Raw genomic sequence first — 13,310 nt, 5'->3', positions numbered from 1 at the left:
CTGATACGTCTCCAACGTATCTATAATTTCTGATGTTTCATGCTAGTTTTATGACAATACCTACATGTTTTGCTCACACTTTATAACGATTTTATGCATTTTCCGGCACTAACCTATTAACGAGATGCCAAGGTGACACTTCCTGTTTTCTGCTGTTTTTGGTTCCAGAAAAGCTGTTCGGGCAACATTCTCGGAATTCGACGAAACAAAAGCCAAACCTCTTATTTCACCGAGACGGACCCAGAACACCGAAGGAGAGACGGAGAGGAGGCCCACAGCCTCTACACCAGCTTGGGGCGCGGCCTAGGAGGGGGGCGCGCCGCCCTATGGGGTGAGCCCCCCGGGCACCCCCTCGCGCCGCCCTTTCGCCTATATATTCCTCGCGACGCGAAAACCCTATATCAATCAATCCTATTCCAGGAAGACTCCAGGGGCACCGCCGCCATCGCGAAACTCCGTTTCGGGGGACAGAATCTCTGTTCCGGCACGCCGCCGGGACGGGGAAGTGCCCCCGGAAGCCTTCTCCATCGACGCCACCGCCTCCATCATGCTCCGTGAGTAGTTCCCCCATGGACTACGGGTTCTAGCAATAGCTAGTTGGTACTCTCTCTCCCATGTACTTCAATGCAATGATCTCATGAGCTGCCTTACATGATTGAGATCCATCTGATGTAATCGGTGTTGTGTTTGTTGGGATCCGATGAATTGTTACATTATGATCTGTCTATCTATAAAGTTTGTGAAGTTATTGTTGCTGCAATCTTGTTGTGTTTAATGCTTGTCACTAGTGCACGAGTGGCATGATCTTAGATTTAAGCTCTATAATTATTGCTTAGATTGTATCTACAAGTTGTTTGCACATGTCTATGTCCGGAACCCGAGGCCCCAGAGTGACAGCAACTGGGATAACTGGAGGGGAAGGCTTAGATATGAGGATCACATGTTTTCACCAAGTGTTAATGCTTTGCTCCGGTGCTCTATTAAAAGGAGTACCTTAATTACCAGTAGATTCCCTTGAGGCCCGGCTGCCACCGGCTGGTAGGACAAAAGATGTTATGCAAGTTTCTCATTGCGAGCACATATGACTATATATGGAAAACATGCCTACATGATTAATAGACTTGATGTTTTGTCTTAATGCTATTTCAATCCTATCAATTGCCCAACTGTAATTTGTTCACCCAACACTTGTCACTTGTTATTGGAGAGTTACCACTAGTGTAGATAGATGGAAACCCCGGTCCATCTTTCATCATCAAATACTCACTCGGTCCTATATGTCATTAGAAGTAGTATCAACTATTTTCTGGTGCCATTGCCTCTGTGTTACTGCTACTGCTGCTGTGTTATTGTTACTATTGCTCTCATATTACTGCTGCTTTCACATCACCCCTGTTACTAGTGCTTTTCCAGGTGCAGCTGAATTGACAACTCAGTTGTTAAGGCTTATAAGTATTCTTTATCTCCCCTTGTGTCGAATCAATAAATTTAGGTTTTACTTCTCTCGAAGACTGTTGCGATCCCCTATACTTGTGGGTTATCAAGACTATTTTCTGGCGCCGTTGCCGGGGAGGCATAGCTCTACTCATAAGTTCACCTGGGGAGTACACTCTACCTCTCTCTCTGCTTTGTTTTATTTTGTTTTGCTTAGCTTACTTTTCTCTAGTTTATTTGTGCTTAGTTTATTTCTGTCTAGTATTATTTTGCTTAGTTTACTTTTGTCTAGTTTGTTTTTGTCTTGTTTTATTTTCCCTATATACCCGAAAATCCATAAAAATTTGAAAAACCGAAAAATAAAAAACTGTTGTTATGGAAGAACCCACAACCTATTTGGAGCTTATTGAATTATATATGAATTATAGAGAATCAAGAAAGGGTAAAGTCATGAGTGCCGTGTTAGAAAAATTGAATACAATTGCTAAAATCTTGCTTAAACGCCATGATATAAATTGTTGCTCTAAACAGGATACTAAACATCTTAAATTCCAATGTGGCTTTAGTGAAGAAGTTTTAATTATGAACTATCAGTGGAATGACTATATTCATCTTGGGTTCGAAGAAGTAGAACAATTTGTTTTATTTATGGGAGCTTCTGAAATAGAATCTTTCATGTCTAAAAATTATGAAACTTGTGTTGCTTGTAAGGACCTTAAAGATTATGTCTCTTCTATCCTTGATTTTTGCATAGAAAGTTACAGCAATAATCCTTATATCGTTGATTATAAAGAGAGACTCATTCATGCACAGGAATGCACTCACAATTTGCAGGAACCTGTGAAAGAAGAAATTGATGAACCTGAAAGCTCATTGGATGAAAAAGAGGAGGAGAGTGATGAACAAAAGGAGGAAGAATGGATTAGCTACTGATGTCTACGCACGCTTCTATTCCTGTAGACAGTGTTGGGCCTCCAAGAGCAGAGGTTTGTAGAACAGCAGCAAGTTTCCCTTAAGTGAATCACCCAAGGTTTATCGAACTCAGGGAGGTAGAGGTCAAAGATATCCCTCTCAAGGAACCCTGCAATTACGATACAAGAAGTCTCTTGTGTCCCCAACACACCTAATACACTTGTCAGATGTATAGGTGCACTAGTTCGGCGAAGAGATAGTGAAATGCAAGTGATATGGATGAATATGAGTGGTAATAACAATCTGAAATAAATATGGCAGCAAGTAAACATGCAGTAGAACTTGTTGGAAACGGTGTTTCAATGCTTAGAAACAAGGCCTAGGGATCATACTTTCACTAGTGGACACTCTCAACGTTGATCACATAACTGAATAAATAAATGCTACACTCTCTTGTTGGATAACAAACACCATTCATTGTGTAGGGCTACAAAAGCACACCTCAAGCCGGAGTTAACAAGCTCCACAACTTCATAAAGGATACACACACGATGCACACACCGTCACCGTCACACCGTGGAGAGTGAATCCGGAGTTCATATTAAAGTAACCTCTAGAGTGTATAATAGTGCTACTCTGGATAACTCTCCTAATGGAATCACTAATCGTGTAGTGGCTACAAAAGCTCCGCTCGAGTTCATCAAGTACTTGACAAACACCACTCATAGGGATATCCACGTCAAATCATAAATCCAAGATAATATATTTATCATAGTGATAGTTAACTTCATAATCTACAATAGATCACAATCATAACCTACGCCAAGTACTACATGATGCACACACTGTCCACTTTACATCATGAAGGAGGAATAGACTACTTTAATAACACCACTAGAGTAGCACATAGATGATATTCAACTAGATCACAAAGCTCATGATCACATAAAGCTCACATGAGAGAGAGAGAGATGAACCACATAGCTACGGGTAGAGCCCTTAGCCTCGAGGGAGAACTACTCCCTCCTCATCATGGGAGACAGCGATGGCGATGAAGATGGCGATGGAGTCGATGGAGATGGCTTCCGGGGGCAATTCCCCGTCCCGGCGGCGTGCCGGAACAGAGATTCTGTCCCCCAAACTTGGCTTCGCGATGGCGGCGGCTGCGTAACTTTTCTCGTATCGTGGCTTATCGTTTTAGGGTTTTCGCGACGGAGAGACTTTATAGGCGGAAGGGCAGCCTCGGAGGGGTCCTGAGGGACCCACACCATAGGGGGCGCCCCCCCTTGGCCGCGCCGCCATGTGGGGTGGGGCCCCCTTGGCTCCCCTCTGGCCCCTCTTCAGTGCTCTGGAACCTTCCGTGGAAAATAGGACCCTGGGCGTTGATTTCGCCCAATTCCGAGAATATTTCCTTTCTAGAATTTCTGAAACCAAAAACAGCACAAAACAGGAACTGGCACTTCGGCATCTCGTTAATAGGTTAGTTCCGAAAAATGCATCAAAACGATATAAAGTGTGAACAAAACATGTAGGTATTGTCATAAAACTAGCATGGAACATCAGAAATTATAGATACGTTGGAGACGTATCAAGCATCCCCAAGCTTAGTTCCTACTCGCCCTCGAGTAGGTAAACGATAACAAGGATAATTTCTGAAGTGACATGCTATCAACATAATCTTGATCATACTATTGTAAAGCATATGAGATGAATGAAGTGATTCAAAGCAATGGTAAAGATAATGACTAAACAACTGAATCATATAGCAAAGACTTTTCATGAATAGTACTTTCAAGACAAGCATCAATAAGACTTGCATAGGAGTTAACTCATAAAGCAATAAATTCTTAGTAGAAAGTTTTGAAGCAACACAAAGGAAGATATAAGTTTCAGCAGTTGCTTTCAACTTCAACATGTTTATCTCATGGATAATTGTCAACACAAAGTAATATGATGAGTGCAAATAACCAAGTATGTAGGAATCAATGCACACAGTTGACACAAGTGTTTGCTTCTAAGATAGAAGGAAGTAGGTAAACTGACTCGACATAAAGTAAAAGAAAGGCCCTTCGCAGAGGGAAGCATGGATTACTATTTTTGTGCTAGAGCTTTTATTTTGAAAACATAGAAACAATTTTGTCAACGGTAGTAATAATTCATATGTGTTATGCATAAGATATCCTATAAGTTGCAAGCCTCATGCATAGAGTACCAATAGTGCTCGCACCTTGTCCTAATTAGCTTGGATTTACATGGATTATCATTGCATAACATATGTTTCAACCAAGTGTCACAAAGGGGTACCTCTATGCCGCCCTGTACAAAGGTCCAAGGAGATAGATCGCATTTGATTTCTCGTTTTTGATAGATCTCAACTTAGGACATCCATACCGGGACAACATAGACAACAAATAATGGACTCCTCTTTAATGCATAAGCATTCAACAACAGATAATATTCTCATAAGAGATTGAGGATTAATGTCCAAACTGAAACTTCCACCATGATTCATGGCTTTAGTTGGCGGCCCAATGTTCTTCTCTAACAATATGCATACTCAAACCATTTGATCATGATAAATCACCCTTACTTCAGACAAGACGAACATGCATAGCAACTCACATGATATTCAACAAAGGTGTAACAGTTGATGGCGTCCCCAGAAACATGGTTACCGCTCAACAAGCAACTTATAAGAAATAAGATACATAAGCAACATATTCAATACCATAATAGTTTTTAAGCTATTTTCCCATGAGCTATATATTGCAAAGACAAGGAATGAAATTTTAAAGGTAGCACTCAAGTAATTTACTTTGGAATGGCAGAGAAATACCACATAGTAGGTAGGTATGGTGGACACAAATGGCATAGTTTTTGGCTCAAGGGTTTGGATGCACGAGAAGTATTCCCTCTCAGTACAAGGCTTTGGCTAGCAAGGTTGTTTGAAGCAAACTCAAGTATGAACCGGTACAGCAAAACTTACATAAGAACATATTGCAAGCATTATAAGACTCTACACTATCTTCCTTGTTGTTCAAACACCTCACCAGAAAATATCTAGACTTTAGAGAGACCAATCATGCAAACCAAATTTCAACAAGCTCTATGGTAGTTCTTCATTAATAGGTACAAAGTACATGATGCAAGAGCTTAAACATGATCTATTTGAGCACAACAATTGCCAAGTATAAAATTATTCAAGACACTATACCAATTACCACATGAAGCATTTTCTGTTTCCAACCATATAACAATGAACGAAGCAGTTTTCAACCTTCGCCATGAACATTAAAAGTGAAGCTAAGAACATCAGTGTTCATATGAAACAGCGGAGCGTGTCTCTCTCCCACACAAGCATGATTTTATTCATAGAATGAAAATAACAAAACGAAAATAAAAGCACACAGACGCTCCAAGTAAAGCACATAAGATGTGACGGAATAAAAATATAGTTTCACTAGATGTGACCTGATAAGTTGTCGATGAAGAAGGGGATGCCTTGGGCATCCCCAAGCTTAGATGCTTGAGTCTTCTTGAAATATGCAGGGATGAACCACGGGGGCATCCCCAAGCTTAGAGTTTTCACTCTTCTTGATCCTATTGTATCATCCTCCTCTCTTGATCCTTGAAAACTTCCTCCACACCAAACTCAAAACAAACTCATTAGAGGGTTAGTGCATAATCAAAAATTCACATATTCAGAGGTGGCATAATCATTCTTAACACTTCTGGACATTGCACAAAGCTACTGAAAGTTAATGGAACAAAGAAATCCATCCAACATAGCAAAATAGGCAATGCGAAATAAAAGGCAGAATTTGTCAAAACAGAACAGTCCGTAAAGACGAATTTTTCAGGGGCACTTAACTTGCTCAGATGAAAAATCTCAAACTGAATGAAAGTTGCGTACATATCTGAGGATCACGCACGTAAATTGGCAGATTTTACTGAGTTACCTACAGACGGGGCTACTCAATTTCGTGACAGCAAGAAATCTGTTTCTGCGCAGTAATCCAATTCTAGTATCAACCTTACTATCAAAGACTTTACTTGGCACAACAATGGAATAAAATAAAGATAAGGAGAGGTTGCTACAGTAGTAACAACTTCCAAGACACAACAAAACAGTAGCAAAATAAAAACATGGGTTATCTCCCAAGAAGTGCTTTTTTTATAGACATTAAGATGGGCTCAGTAATTTTTAATGATGCTCACGTAAGGATGAGAGTTGAAGCAAAGAGCATCAAGTAAATAAGAAACACTTTTAAGTCTAACCCACTTCCTATGAAAAGGAATCTTGTAAATAAACAAGTCATGTAAGCATAATGCAACAAGCATAGAAAGGCAACACAAGCGCAACTTCAAGATTCTCAACATAAAGAGGGGAAACTTAATATTATTAAGATGCATATAACCATGTTTACCTCTCTCATAATAACTTTCAGTAGCATCATGAACAAACTCAACAATATAACTATCACATAAAGCATTCTTATCATGAGTCTCATGCATAAAATAATTACTACTCCCAACATAAGCATAGTCATTCTTATTAATTGTAGTGGGAGCAAATTCAACTAAGTAGCTATCATTATTATTCTCATCACCATAATCATCAAATATAGGAGGCATAGTATAATCATAATAAACTTTATCCTCCATAGTAGGTGGCACCAAAATACCACTATCATTATAATCATCATAAATGGGAGGCAAAGTATCATCAAAGTAAATTTTCTCCTCCATGCTTGGGGGACTAAAAATATCATACTCATCAAAACCAGCTTCCCCAAGCTTAGAATTTTCCATAGCATTAGCAACAATGGTGTTCAAAGCATTCATACTAATAACATTGCCATTAGCATGCATATAAAGTTCCATTGGTTTTTTAATTTTCTCTTCAAACACCTCATGTCCTAACTCAAGGTAAATACTATAAAGATCTCTAATATTTTTGTTGTTTTCCATTAAGCCTAACTAGTGAAAACAAGAAACAAAAAGATGCAATTGCAGGATCTAAAGGAAATAGCTTCGAGCAACACACCGGCAACAGTGCTAGGAAATAGCTTAGTAGTCGGAGGATGTGAATACCTTTTACCTTACCTCCCCGGCAACGGCGCCAGAAAATAGCTTGATGTCTACGCACGCTTCTATTCTTGTAGACAGTGTTGGGCCTCCAAGAGCAGATGTTTGTAGAACAGCAGCAAGTTTCCCTTAAGTGAATCACCCAAGGTTTATCGAACTCAGGGAGGTAGAGGTCAAAGATATCCCTCTCAAGCAACCCTGCAATTACGATACAAGAAGTCTCTTGTGTCCCCAACACACCTAATACACTTGTCAGATGTATAGGTGCACTAGTTCAGCGAAGAGATAGTAAAATGCAAGTGATATGGATGAATATGAGTGGTAATAAAAATCTGAAATAAATATGGCAGCAAGTAAACATGCATTAGAACTTGTTGGAAACGGTTTTTCAATGCTTAGAAACAAGGCCTAGGGATCATAGTTTCACTAGTGGACACTCTCAACATTGATCACATAACTGAATAAATAAATGCTACACTCTCTTGTTGGATAACAAACACCATTCATTGTGTAGGGCTACAAAAGCACACCTCAAGCCGGAGTTAACAAGCTCCACAACTTCACGATGCGCACACCGTCACCGTCACACCGTGGAGAGTGAATCCGGAGTTCATATTAAAGTAACCTCTAGAGTGTATAATAGTGATACTCTGGATAACTCTCCTAATGGAATCACTAATCGTGTAGTGGCTACAAAAGCTCCGCTCGTAGTTCATCAAGTACTTGACAAACACCACTCATAGGGATATCCACGTCAAATCATAAATCCAAGATAATATATTTATCATAGTGATAGTTAACCGCATAATCTACAAGAGATCACAATCATAACCTACGCCAAGTACTACATGATGCACACATCGTCCACTTTACATCATGAAGGAGGAATAGACTACTTTAATAACACCACTAGAGTAGCACATAGATGATATTCAACTAGATCACAAAGCTCATGATCACATAAAGCTCACATGAGAGAGAGAGAGAGAGAGATGAACCACATAGCTACCGGTAGAGCCCTTAGCCTCGAGGGAGAACTACTCCCTCCTCATCATGGGAGACAGCGATGGCGATGAAGATGGCGATGGAGTCGATGGAGATGGCTTCCGGGGGCAATTCCCCGTCCCGAAGGCGTGCCGGAACAGAGATTCTGTCCCCCGAACTTGGCTTCGCGATGGCGGCGGCTGCCTAACTTTTCTCGTATCGTGGCTTATCTTTTTAGGGTTTTCGCGACGGAGAGACTTTATAGGCGGAAGGGCAGCCTCGGAGGGGTCCTGAGGGACCCACACCATAGGGGGCGCCCCCACCCCCTTGGCCGCGCCGCCAAGTGGGGTGGGGCCCCCTTGGCTCCCCTCTGGCCCCTCTTCGGTGCTCTGGAACCTTTCGTGGAAAATAGGACCCTGGGCGTTGATTTCGCCCAATTCCGAGAATATTTCCTTTGTAGGATTTCTGAAACCAAAAACAGCACAAAACAGGAACTGGCACTTCGGCATCTCGTTAATAGGTTATTTCCGGAAAATATATCAAAACGATATAAAGTGTGAACAAAACATGTAGGTATTGTCATAAAACTAGCATGGAACATCAGAAATTATAGATACGTTGGAGATGTATCAGCTACCCAAGCCAACCTTCTAATGAGAGTAACTCTTTATCTCTTTCACTATTTGATTGTCCTCCATGCTTACCAAAGGAGGATGAATGTTATGTTCCTGTGAATTCTCTTGAAATATTCCCTGTGAGTAAAACTTGTGAGAATAATTATGCTACTGTTATTCATGATAATCCATGCTATTTTGATAAATTTTATGATAATGCTTTGTTTGTGCCTGATGTCGAAATGCATGGTACTAAAGTGTTTTGCTTGACAAATGTTTATGATAAATCTCTACATGATGGTCCTATGTTACTTGATAATATTAATTGTACTACTAATGAAAATGGGATTGGAGAGGTCTTGACTTTATCTAGGAGTCCCATATCTTTTGAGATTGATCAATCATCTTGTTATATTATTGATAAAAGTGGGTTTGAAAGTTTCAATCCCATTATTTTTGAGCTTGATAAAAATTATGTGTTTGTGGATCATGAAAAGCATGCTTTATGTGATAGTTATATTATTGAGTTTATTCATGACGCTACTGAAAATTATTATGAGAGAGGAAAATATGGTTGTAGAAATTTGCATGGTACTAAAACACCTCTCTATATGCTGAAAATTTTGAAGTTACTCTTGTTTTATCTTCCTATGCTTGTCACTTTGTTCTTCATGAATTTATTTGTGTACAAGATTCCTATGCATAGGAAGTGGGTTAGACTTAAATGTGTTTTGAATTTGCTTCTTGATGCTCTCTTTTGCTTCAACTCTTATTTCTTATGTGAGCATCATTAAAATCACTGAGCCCATCTTTATGGCTATAAGAAAGCACTTCTTGGGAGATAACCCATGTTTTTTTTATTTTGCTACTGTTTTGTTGTGTCTTGGAAGTTGTTACTACTGTAGCAACCTCTCCTTATCTTTATTTTATCGCATTTTTGTGCCAAGTAAAGTCTCTAATATAAAGTTGATACTAGATTTGGATTTCTGCGCTGAAACAGATTTTTAGCTGTCACGAATTTGAGTAGATCTCTCTATAGGAGACTCTAAAAATTCTGCAAAATTTCATGCGTGTTCCTCAGATATGTACGCAACATTCATTAGTTATGAGTTTTCTGATTTGAGCAACGGAAGTACCTCTAAAAAATTCGTGTTTACTGGTTGTTCTGTTTTGACAGATTCTGTCTCTGTTTTTTGCATTGTCTCTTGTGGACTTTAAGTAAGGCTTTCTAGACATGGAGAGTTGTAGCTAATGTTTTATTGAGTTCTTGCAATGTGTCACTACAGGACTAAAGTGGATTAAAGTTTTTTGAGTACTAACCCCTCTAATGAAGTTTATGAGAAGTTTGGTGTGGCGTAAGTTTTCAAGGGTCAAGAGAGAAGGGTGATATAATGTGATCAAGAAGAGTGAAGAGCCTAAGCTTGGGGATGCCCCGTGGGTCACCCAAGCATATTTCAAGAAGACTCAAGCGTCTAAGCTTGGGGATGCCCAAGGCATCCCCTTCTTCATCAACAACTTATCAGGTCACCTCTAGTGAAACTATATTTTTATTCTTCCACATTTTATGTGCTTTACTTGGAGCGTCTGTGTGCTTTTATTTTCGTTTTGTTATTTTCATTCTCTGAATAAATACTGATCCTAGCAATCCATGTGTGGGAGAGAGACACGCTCCGCTTTTTCATATGAACACTTGTGTTCTTCGTTTTACTTTTAATGTTCATGGCATTATTTGGTTGGAAACAGAAAATGCTTCATATTGTCTTGAATAATTTGATACTTGGCAATTGTTTTGAGCTCTCAAGTAGATCATGTTTAAGCTCTTGCATCATGTAGTTTAAACCTATTAGTGGAAAACTACCGTAGAGCTTGTTGAAATTTGGTTTGCATGATTGGTCTCTCTAAGGTCTAGGTATTTTCTGGTAAAAGTGTTTGAGCAACAAGGAAGACAGTGTAGAGTTTTATAATGCTTGCAATATGTTCTTATGTAAGTTTTGTTGTACCGGTTCATACTTGTGTTTGCTTCAAACAACTTTGCTAGCCAAAGCCTTGTACTGAGAGGGAATGCTTCTCGTGCATCCAAAACCTTGAGCCAAAACCTATGCCATTTGTGTCCACCATAACTACCTACTATGTGGTATTTTTCTGCCATTCCAAGTAATACTTCATGTGCTACCTTTAAACAATTCAAAACTTTATTACTCCTTATTTGTGTCAATGTTTTATAGCTCATGAGGAAGTATGTGGTGTTTTATCTTTCAATCTTGTTGGGCAGCTTTCACCAATGGACTAGTGGCTCGTCCGCTTATCCAATAATTTTGCAAAAAGAGCCGGCAACGGGGTTCCCGGCCCCAATTAATTAACCTTAACTAATAATTCTCTTCACATGTTTTGCCCCGATTCATCAGTAAGCAACTTAATTTTGCAAATAGACACTCCTTCATGGTATGTGAAATGTTGGAAGGCACCCGAGGATTCGGTTAGCCACGGCTTGTGAAAGCAAAAGGTTGGGAGGAGTGTCATCTATAAATAAAACTAAAATACATGTGTAAACAAAAGAGAAGAGGGATGATCTACCTTGCTGGTAGACATAACGTCCTTCATGGGAGCCGCTCTTTGAAAGTCTGTTTGACAAGGGGGTTAGAGTGTCCACTACCATTCGTTGACAACAACAAACACCTCTCAAAACTTTATTTGTATGCTCTCTATATGATTTCAAAAATTAAAAAGCTCTAGCACATAATTTAATCCCTGCTTCTCTCTGCGAAGGGCCTTTCTTTTACTTTATGTTGAGTCAGTTTACCTACTTGTTTCTATCTTAGAAGCAAACACTTGTGTCAACTGTGCATTGATTCTTACATGCTTGCTTATTGCACTTATTATACTACTTTGTGTTGATAATTATCCATGAGATATGCATGTTGAAAGTTGAAAGCAATTGCTGAAACTTAAATCTTCCTTTGTGTTGCTTCAAAACCTCTTATTAAGAATTTATTGCTTTATGAGTTAACTCTTATGCAAGACTTTTTGATGGTTGTCTTGAAAGTACCATTCATGAAAAGTTTTTGCTATATGTTATCTATTTGTTAGCAAACTATAGATCATTGCCTTGAGTCACTTCATTCATCTCATATGCTTTACAATAGTATGATCAAGATTATGTTAGTAGCATGTCACTTCAGTAAATTATTCTTTTTATCGTTTACCTACTCGAGGGCGAGTAGGAACTAAGCTTGGGGATGCTTGATACGTCTCCAACGTATCTATAATTTCGATGTTCCATGCTAGTTTTATGACAATACCTACATGTTTTGCTCACACTTTATAATGATTTTATGCATTTTCCGGCACTAACCTATTAACGAGATGCCAAGGTGCCGGTTCCAGCTTTTCGCAGCTTTTGGTTCCGAAAAGTTGTTCGGGCAACATTCTCGGAATTCGACGAAACAAAAGCCAAACCTCTTATTTCACCGAGACGGACCCAGAACACCGAAGGAGAGACGGAGAGGAGGCCCACAGCCTCCACACCACCTTGGGGCGCGGCGTAGGAGGGGGGCGCGCCGCCCTATGGGGTGGGCCCCCCGGGCACCCCCTCGTGCCGCCCTTTCGCCTATATATTCCTCGCGACGTGAAAACCCTATATCAATCAATCATATTCCAGGAAGACTCCAGGGGCGCCGCCGCCATCGCGATACTCCGTTTCGGGGGACAGAATCTCTGTTCCGGCACGCCGCCGGGACGGGGAAGTGCCCCCCGGAATCCTTCTCCATCGATGCCACCGCCTCCAGCATGCTCCGTGAGTAGTTCCCCCATGGACTACGGGTTCTAGCAGTAGCTAGTTGGTACTCTCTCTCCCATGTACTTCAATGCAATGATCTCATGAGCTGCCTTACATGATTGAGATCCATCTGATGTAATCGGTGTTGTGTTTGTTGGGATCCGATGAATTGTTACATTATGATCAGTCTATCTATAAAGTTTGTGAAGTTATTGTTGCTGCAATTTTGTTGTGTTTAATGCTTGTCACTAGTGCACGAGTGGCATGGTCTTAGATTTAAGCTCTATAATTATTGCTTAGATTGTATCTACAAGTTGTTTGTACATGTCTATGTCCGGAACCCGAGGCCCCGCAGTGACAAAGAATCGGGATAACTGGAGGGGAAGGCTTAGATATGAGGATCACATGTTTTCACCAAGTGTTAATGCTTTGCTCCGGTGCTCTATTAAAAGGAGTACCTTAATTACCGATGAGATTCCCTTGAGGCCCTGCCGCCACCGGCT

This window comes from Lolium rigidum, chromosome 7 (genome assembly GCF_022539505.1).
Source record: "Lolium rigidum isolate FL_2022 chromosome 7, APGP_CSIRO_Lrig_0.1, whole genome shotgun sequence".
NCBI classification, from domain to species: Eukaryota; Viridiplantae; Streptophyta; class Magnoliopsida; order Poales; family Poaceae; genus Lolium; species Lolium rigidum.
Note: the sequence above shows the minus strand (reverse complement) of the source record.